Here is a 10,424-nt window from a genome sequence, read left to right on the forward strand (position 1 = left end):
ACACTGAGTATCACGTGACGCTTAAAATATACATACCAATTTTTACCACAACTAACTGTCTTTGCTTAGAGTGACTAGCCCTTTCTGAAAGCTACATCGGCATCGCAAAGGCTCTGATTCTTCCAACGAGAGCAGGGCATCTTGCAACGCTGTAGGAAGAAGCACAGAAGCGGAGATTTGAAATGGAATCGGATTTGGAGGAACATCCAGCTGACGCTGAGGATGAAGATAAGAGAGGAAACACAAATAAGAAAAGAAAGGCAGCTGAAGGAAGCGATGAGGAAGAGTCCGACGAAAAGTTTGTGATTGGAATTATTGCTGAGAAACAGGTTGATGGTCTCTTCAGCGACCCACATGCGTTGGGAAAGTTTGTGGTCGGAAAGCTTGGAGAAGTCAATTCAGTTAGAGTTAGCAGAAGAGGCATGGTCATAGTAGAGTGCAAAAACCAGGAGCAGATTGACAGAGCTTGTAATGGAATCTACACATACAGAGAATGCTCGCTAAATGTGTTTCGGTTGGGAATGAGATCTTGGAGAAAGGGGGTGATAAGTGGCGTTCCGATGTCAGTGAAGAAGGGAGCATTTGCCAATTATGTCGAAAATGTATGTCAGGAGAAAAGAATGACACGGTTCAGAGACGGGGTACGGGAGGAAACTGGAGGTTATGCAATAACCATGGTTATATAAAGGATATGAGTGAATCAATTCACTATGGGTTATGTCCATTCTTGGACGTAAGACAGAAGAAATCTTATACACTCACGTTCTAATAATATTAGGACGGGCTTTTTTACGTCATGACGCAGTGCACGCAGGTCCCTCCCCCGAGGGTATAAACACCTGCACTGCCGTCTGGGCGTCATTCGGTAATACTTTCTCCTTCTGCCGTTGACAAGCTAGAAGGGCAATTTGGTGAATTGATTCACTCATATCCTTTATATAACCATGGTTATTGCATAACCTCCAGTTATATTAAAGTCTACTCGTGAATCAATTCACTATGGGAGACCTAATGAACTCCCTTCAAATCACTGAGAAAACATACCCATCCTCATGTGTCCCCTCCGGGCTGTGACATCACAGATGTGATGGCCACATCCCTTATGAGACAACAATGTTGAGGTCAAGAGGTCACAGACCTAATGACTTATAGGAGGTGGGACCGAAACAGACCCCTGGTCCATACGGTCCCTTATCCCTATTTTAAGGAGCTGATGAACCATGTCATCTTATGTGCTCTGAGGCCTGACTCATAGATGGTCGCAATCACCTATGAATCCCTGGCCCTTATCCTAGCTGTTAATATACAGACTATCGTGCATATGGAGCTAGGTCGGCTATTTTACCACTTATGTAGTCAAATATAGCCATATATATATATATATATATATATGTACTCAAAATACATATATATCATATTTATAAATTCTCTATACATATAAGTGTCTAAACATCTATATATTCTAGAGGACATGCTTCAGCGGGAAGCAACCTGCAGGACCGCATGTGCCACAGACGGTTCTGTCACATCAAGGTTGTAGAACCTGGCAAAGGTCGACGGCGAGGACCAACTTGCCGCCGTACAGACATCCTGTATCGAAATACCTTTATAGAGCGCCCAGGATGCAGAGATACCCCTGGTGGAGTGTGCCCTCAACCCCACCGGTGGCACCACCCCAGCCGTAGAGTAGGCCATCTGTATGGCCTCTACAATCCATTGGGACAACCGTACCTTAGTGACCGGTTTTCCCTTTGCGCTGGCACCCCAGGCCACAAACAGCTGGCTACCCTTTCTGAATCGGGCCACCCTATTCATGTACGTCCGCAGGGCTCGTCCTGGGCATAGACAGTGCAACCTCTCGTCCTCCTCCTCCCTAAATGGAGGTGGGTGAAAAGACCTTAGATCCACCGGAACACTAGCCAGGCTTGAATTCTTTGGTATGAAGGCCGGGTTTGGTTTTACTGTGACCCTCATTCTATCTTCACTAAAGATAGTGCAATCAGGGCTCACTGAGAGCGCCTGTAGATCACTAACTCTTTTAGCTGTAGTGAGAGCCAATAGAAGAACGGTTTTCAGGGTCAGGAATTTCCAATCTACTGACTCCAGTGGTTCAAAAGGCGCCCTTGTCAGGGCGTCTAACACTAATGACAGGTCCCAAGGAGGAACCATGGATCTAGTAACCGGACGGGCCTTCCGAACCCCCCTCATATACTGTCGTATGAGCGGGTGTTCACTCAGGGCTTTATCCCCCATACCAATATGACATGCTGAAATAGCTGCCAGATTGACCTTGATTGAGGATTGGGATTTCCCATCGTCCAGCAGTCTCTGTAGGAAGGTCAGAACCGTTCTCACTGAGGCCTGGAATGGTAATTCCCGGACTGGTCCCCCTGCGCACCATCGCTCGAAAACCTTCCAGGCAACATCGTATTGTTTCCTAGTGGACCTGGCCCTAGCCCCCTGAATTGTGGCTATCACGTTCGGGGGTAGGCCCTCAGCACTTAAATTCAGCCTCTCACGGGCCAAGCCCATAGGTCCAGGGTCTGGGGGCAAGGATGAAATATCTCGTACCCTGCCTGTGTGAGCAGATCCTTCCGTAGCGGAAGCTGCCACGCCTGGTCGTATAGGAGGGAGGCTATCTCTGACCTCCACGACCCCCATGCTGGGGCTATGAGAACCACCTTCAGGCCCTGAGTTCTCACTCTGTCCAAGGTGGGTCGTATTAGTGACAAGGGAGGGAAGGCATAGAGCAGGTCCCGCGGCCACTCGTGAGCTAGTGCATCTAGCCCTAGTGACGAGCTCCCCTTGATGGAGAAGAACAGATGGCATTTCGTGTTCCCTGCCGATGCAAACAGGTCCACTTTGGCCCTGCCGAACCTGTCCCATAACTGGTCTGCCACCTCCGGGTGGAGAGACCAATCCGCATAGCGGAGCTGGCCCCTGGATAGCAGGTCCGCTCCTGCATTCAGGAGCCCCGGTACGTGACATGCTCTGATCGAGAGGAGATGTGTGTCGCACCACGTGATTAGTCTGTGGGCTAGTAAATGCAGGGTCCTGGATTTGAGTCCGCCCTGCTTGTTGATATAACACATCGTAGTGGTGTTGTCCGTCCTCACTAGGACGTGGCGACCATGAATGAAAGGATTGAATTGACGCAGTGCTAGTAGTACTGCCATCAGTTCTAGGTAATTGATGTGGGCGTTCCTCAGAGCACCGTCCCACACCCCCCTGGTCGCCATACCGTCTAACGTGGCGCCCCATCCCGACATGCTGGCGTCCGTCGTGACCACTTTCCTGGAGGTGATTATCCCCATAGGGACACCCTCTGTGAGCGTGGCTCTGTTTTCCCACCATTTGAGAGCCTGAACGCATCCCGCCGTCACTCTGACTCTCTGATGCCGGCGGCTGGTAGGGATACGTAGAGACCGCATCCATTCTTGGAACGGTCTCATATATAGCCTGCCTAGACGTATCAGTGATATGGCAGATGCCATGAGTCCTGCCATCCGCAGACACACGCTGAACGGCACCCTGTTCCCTATTCTGAATAGCGCCGTGCATTTGAGAAACGATTCCACCCTCTCCTGGCTCAGTCTGGCCGAGAAGGAGAGGGAGTTTAATGCTATGCCTATGTAATCTATCGATTGGGTAGGCGTCATCGTGCTCTTCGCATGATTTATAGTGAAACCCAGGGAGGACAGCTGATCCATCACGAGTTTTGTGCAGATCAGCGCCTCTGCTGGCGAACTTGCGCACAGCAGGAGGTCGTCTATGTAAGAGACAATACGAGCCCCTTGGTGACACAGAGGGGCTAATGCCGCTTGGGTGCATTTTACGAATACCCTGGGGGATAGTGACATCCCGAATGGGAGAACCATATATTCGTATATCTTCCCTTCGAATCCAAATCGCAGGAACTTCCTGTGTGGCGGATAAATCGGGATATGGAAATAAGCGTCTTTGAGATCGATACTGGTGTACCAGTCGCCCTGGCGCAGAGAACGTAGTAGAGTCGCTGCCGTCAGCATTTTGAATTTGAAAATTCTGAGGTATTTGTTGAGGGCTCTGAGATCCAGTATTGGTCGCAGCCCCCCCCCCTTCTTCTTGACCAGAAAATAGCGGCTGTAGAAACCGTTGTTTTGTTGGTCTAAGGGGACCTCTCTGACGGCCCTCTTGGCTAGTAATTCGAGGATCTCGGTCCGAAGCACCTCCGCTGCCTGTCCTCTCACTTGAGAGAGAATTATTTTCCCAAACTTGGGGGGCGGTTTCGCAAACTGTAGTTTGTAACCCGTCTTCACTGTGCGTAATACCCAAGGGGACGCTCCACACTGCTCCCATTGATGGAAGCATTGTGTCAGAGGGTTCTCTAGTATGGGCCGTGATACTAGTGGAGTAATGGCACTCCCTAGTGGCCCGGGGACGTAACGGACACGGTACTCCTGTGGTGGGATTCTCTCTTTGCCTAACCGGGTTGGCGAGGAGAATTTCCGGCCTTGTTGTTTCCAGCCCGCAGCTAGCTTGATGCTTGCTACCGGGCCAGAGTACCGTCTCGCCGCTGTCGAGAGGCCTAGTGGTCCCCTCCGCGGCGAGCTTAAAATGTCCGTGCCTAAGCACTGTCCCGCCGCTGTAGAGAAGCCTAGTGGTTCTCTCTGCGGTGGGCTCATATTGCCCGTGTCGAAGCCCCGTCCCACCGCTGTCGAGAGGCCTGGTAGCTCTCTGCGCGGTGGGCTCATGATACCCGTGCTTAAGCACTGTCCCACCGCTGTTTGGAGGCCTAGCGACTCCTTCCGCGGCGGGCTCATAATGCCCATATGGGTTCGAGTTTGTTGTTTTATTTTGTTTTGTGGCAATATACGAGGCATTGATGTAATCAAACGCTTTATTTTCAAATAAGGTTTTACACTCATCAAACATTTTTTGTACAAAATAAGTGCATTTGCATGTTTCAAAACAGTAGCAACAACAACTTTTTTCGGCGGAATGTTCACAGTGTCTTTGTCTCTTATTGTGGGCAACATTCTCGCTCGTTTTACCGCTGGCTCCGATGTGGGGCCCGTGGCCTCTACAAACAGAGCCGGGTTCGAACCCCCGGGCACGGGGGGAACGGTTCTCTGGTTCCCCCCGGGAAATAGTCTCTCACGCTATCTGGCGCGGCCACGTCCTCGCCCGCGGTAGGCGCCCCTGCCACGGGGAGCTCCCCGAGGGACGTAGTCCCGTGACGGGCCGCGAGCGCGGCCAGCTGCCGCTCTATCGGTGGACTGACCGCGAGCTTGTCCCCGCTCAGTGCGGTACCTCCATGGCACCCTTGAATGGCCTCGTTCGGTCGGTGGACGGGCTGGGCTATTTGTTGGCGGGCGGTGTGGTGGGGCAGCTTGCCTTGTTTCTTGGAGATGACGCAGCCCCTCCGCGTTTCTCTTGCTGCTCTCCCCAGAGGCAATGAGCTCCGCCAGGGCTCCCTGGAACAGGTCCGTAGGGGCGTTGAAGACCCTCGGAACAGTGTTGTCGACTGGTGTTATCGGTCTGTCCAGGAGGGTGGCGCGGAGTGTCCCGGTTGTGGGAAAAATATCCGCCCACCGTGTACGCTCTTGCATGACGCACAAAGTCATGGCCCTGCCCAGGGACTCAACGGCGTTTCTTGTCAGGAGCTTGGCCTCGTCGTTGAGACGTCTCACCTCTGCCTGTTGCTCAGCTGTGGGGGCGTCTCCTGCCATCTCCAGCAGCACCGTGAGGGAGCCCTGTAGGAGCGCTTCGGCGTTCAAGGCTTTAGCTATGGCGGCGAGGTGATTGTAGATTCGTCTGATCGACGCCGACGCCGCTTTGTCTTTCGAATCTGGGAAAACGGGGTCTCTTCCGACGGGTCCGTACTGGGGCCGTGTCGGGTTGACTAGATACCCCGCCAACAGACGCTCGGCCTCTGGTATGCCGTCCAGTCCCGCCACCTTGGGGTCTGTTGTATCGACCGAGAAGGCGCCTCTGCTTCGGGGTGGATCAGCCGCATTAGGACGTGCCCACGTGAGAGTGAGGAATTCCCTCACTCCCTCCGCATAGGGTAGCACATGTTTGTACGGTGTTTTGGCGGCGACCGCCTTAACGCCCTGCCATAGTAGAGCTTGTGCTGGGTTAGTGGGCGCGGCTGGTGCTGGCCATGGCCGTCCGCATCTGAGAGCCGCGGTCATATATATAGCGAGCAGCTCCGTCTCGTCCCGGGGGAGCAGGTCGGGTATTGGGGCTGCTTCGACGGGCGCCGCTAAAACCTGTGGTGCGTTGGCGGCCGCTATCGGAGCCGCCTGAGCCACGGCAGGTGGGAGGGCTTGTGCGATGTCCATGAACACGGCCACGGCGTCGTCGTCGTACGGAACGGGGGCTGTCTGAGCCTGCTCCGCACCGTCGTACTGAGCACCATCATCGTACTCGTCCCAGTTGAAGTGACCCTCCTCGTCTTCGTAGTCGTTGACGAGAGCCTGCTCATCCATTAGCCCGCCCCAGGAGCGGCCCTCCGTGGCGGAGGGAAGGGGAGGCCAGGGTAGGTCGCCCAGCACCGCCGCTGTGCTTGAACAGGCGGCTGCTGGAGCCGCGGAAAGAAAAGCCGTGCTGGTGGAGGCGTCGCGGCTGTTAGCACGTGGCCTAGCCCCCAGTCTAGCGTAGACATCCGAGTGGACGTTCGGAGCCGGCGGTGGCGGGAGAACAGCAGGGGGGTCGTCATACTCCTCTTCCTCTTCGTCGAACTCGCCTTCCTCGACGAGGAGGTCGTCAATCGCGGAGAGGAAATAATGACGGGCCCGCTTTCGGCGTCTCTGCTTCATGTGGTGGGAAGTTTCCACACACATGGGGCATTTTCCTGGGAGACTCACCGCTTCCTCAGCGTGTGGTAGTCCCAGGCAGTATAGGCACTTGGTGTGCCGATCCATCCCCGACATCAGGTTCCCGCAGTGCTCCGTCTGGCAGAGCTTCTGGGGTAGGGGGATGGCTCCCCTACGATAGCGGCGGCCCTCTGCCTTAGACCTTGCCGTCTCTTCCGCCATTCCTGCGGAACTTCTAGTTCTTCAGCGAGGAGAGTTCTGTGGGCTTATTAAACCTCGACAGGGGAGAGTTCTGTGGGCTTCTTAAACCTCGACAGTGGATGCTAACGCTAGCTTGTTTCGAACTGGGCTAGCGTTTAGCTTAACGGTGTTAGCTGCTTCTAGCGAGCTACACGTGTTGGGAAAATTGTTCTGTTTGGTCCGGTCGAACACGGCGACAAACAGCAATATCCTTCTTTTTCTTTTCTTCGTGAGTGTGGCTTAGCACTATCGAAAAACACAAATTTCACCTCGCGGTACCGAGCAAAACTTACTTATCACTCGTCCTGTTTGAGATTCGTTTAGAAGTTTGGTCTTTCCTTAGTGATTAGCTTGTCTGTCTCAACGCAGAAGAAGAAAACGAATGACGCCCAGACGGCAGTGCAGGTGTTTATACCCTCGGGGGAGGGACCTGCGTGCACTGCGTCATGACGTAAAAAAGCCCGTCCTAATATTATTAGAACGTGAGTGTATAAGATTTCTTCTGTCTTACGTCCAAGAATGGACATAACCCATAGTGAATTGATTCACGAGTAGACTTTAATATAACCACATCAATGTGCCTGACGCCAGTGCGCGTTTATTTGGATTGTGTTAGTTATAGGTTCAGGCCTAGCCCTCCAAGCAGAACCCAATGGTACTGAAGTTTCTGACTTTTTGACGACACAGACCATGGGGTCCTGTTCCAGCAGTACCATGCCACCTGGTACGCGGCCATACATAAAACATAAACAATTACGGCCTGTCTGCGCTCTTTGACGACTTTTTTTCGTGTGAGGGCTTCTGAATCTGTGAAGTACCTATACATGCCGCTGCGAATATCTCCTGTGGCGCGGAAGCCGTTAAGTATTTTTAATCTTTGTTTGACCGATTTGGTTGCTTTGATTATTCTCTTCCTTCCTTGTTTATTGACACCTCATTGTACCGTTTTTGTTAACGGGTCGCGCTGCTGCCTCCTGCATTATGTGCAAATTCGAAACAGGTTGAACGCAGGGCCGTTCAGTGACGTACGACGAGTGCTTCCAAACTCCAGCACTTAGAAAAATAATCACTTGCAGAGGATGTCTTGACAGAAAGTAGCTCATAACATCTCTACGGTGGATTTTTATGAAAAACAAGCTCGGCAGATTGAAAGAGGATAATTCAAGCTTGGACTACAGCTGCAATGTTGGTGAGTTTAACGTCGTTTAAGACAAGCAGATCGCAAACCAAAAATGATGAATAGGAAGTGGATGGAGCTTGTTGCAACTCTAGATTCAACCCATTGTAAAAAAATCTAGAGTTGCTAATTGCGGCTAAATGAAGAGATGGTCTCACATCAGGCTGAACAGGAACCTCAACTGAGGGAAAAAGTGAATGGAACTGAGAGTGGTGTCTATATGGATAAGAGAAGATTCCTTGCATTCATTGCCATGGTGATCAATTGTGCGGTGGAGATAAAAGGCAAGTCAGAAAGAATTAAAATGATTTTAGATGCAGCGAGAAGGTTTCTGGACGTGATGGATGTTAGTGGAGAGGATTTGGACATTATTCTGAGAGAGGGATTCACGCCTGCTTCGACCCCGGAGTAGGATGCACACAACAGAGCGGACAAATGCTGAGTGGGATACACAAGGGTGTTTTTTAGTAGTAAGAGTAACAATATAGTAAATCCAAGAGTACAGTAGGTGGCGGTAATGCACCTTGATAGGTTTGCCAACCGCCATAAAACCCGAAAGAAGAAGAAGAAGTACATCGGCATCGCTTCTCGGCCTTTTGGCTAAGATCAAGTGTAGTATCTGTTCTTATCAGTTTAATATTTGATACGTCCCCACCCCTACCCGGGGACCATATATTAAATTGATTTTTGGAACTGGGAGATGGAATAGGGGCTTGCTCCGTCCACTCCACGCATCGACCTGGTATTGCAGTATCTCCAGGAACGGTACACCCCCCTCTGCTTGTCAAAAGGAATATCACAACAATTATATAATGTTGTTAACCATATAACTCTATGGCTAAACTCAATTGAAGGTTGTGTTTTTAATTTGTGCAGACTACAGACTAGGCTTGTACGTGCAGTGTGCACGGCTGCCAGGGTTGTTTCGGCTTATAAAATAAATCAGGAATAAAAGCCTAATCCTCATTAATATTACTAATCACATTTTGTTCTGATTGATTGGTTAACTTGGTACAAAAACATACTGTGACCGACCGTGACCGTGATGTCTGGAGAGCTCTTGTTCGTGGCCTATGCCCAAAGTTGGGCTATAGGCGTAAGTAAGTAGTAATGATCATTACACTTGTTTATAACAGGGTCCACAATTTTCAATTCATCAGAACATTTAGAGACGTACAAATATACACTTCTATATACAGTATGAGAAAAAACAGGAAAATCATAAAGGAAGTAAACAGAGAAAAACATACAGCAATGGGAAAAGAAGCGGGGGGAACTCAGACTTTATGGGGGCCAGTTTCGAATTGCAGACGGCCGTAGGTGCCCTTTGAGAGCGGTTTTGAAGGAGCCATGGTGTCACTCCCTTCACAGACGAGACAGGTTGCTTTATTTACTGGTGGTTTATTAAGCAAGTTCATCACTTAAAGACCAACGTCAAACTGGTGACACACAAAATAATAAAGACATGATCAGAATAATCGCCAACTATACAATACAAACATGATATGGAAAATGTGCTTGACAAATGAATGTACCTCGCTCACTCGCTGGCTGCATAGCGATGTAAAGGGAATGAAGTTCATGGAATGCCCAAAACAATCAATAAACTGTCGAACTGAAACAAAGGTAAATCGATCAATTAAACTCATAAACAAATATAATATGGAACTTATAATGTAGACTGAGAACTCAAAATGTTGACACAAAACAATTAAACAAACCCTTTAAGCGACATGTTCTCAAACAAACAAACAGCCTCCCTCTCACATGGCCATATAAGGCCTGATGGCCGGAAATTACGTGAACGCAAACATCTGGTACTCGACTCTTAACAAAATATAATAATTTATCAGTAAACAAAATAATGACAGAAATAATAACTACAGCAGCAGTCATACATGGGATTCCCGTTTTAGGCCTAATGGCTGTTGGTAGGGCGTTCCACATTTTGGTGGCAATTTAGTCCCTTAATTGTTTGTGCCAAATCTGGGTTGCTCATGGTTTGTCCAGCCCATAACTGACAAAAACTATTTAGGCCCATATTAATTTACAATCATGTGCAGTCAATGCAATCATCTAATCTGCTTCTGTATTCCTTTAAAGGTAAACCCTTAATTTGAAGTAACCCCTAATTCATGTTCAATACATTATTTAAGCATTCATTCATAATTAATTATTAAATTGTTGAATGTTTAAGAAACTATCAT

This window comes from Protomyctophum parallelum (assembly GCF_964188405.1).
Source record: "Protomyctophum parallelum genome assembly, chromosome: 7".
Lineage (NCBI taxonomy): Eukaryota > Metazoa > Chordata > Actinopteri > Myctophiformes > Myctophidae > Protomyctophum > Protomyctophum parallelum.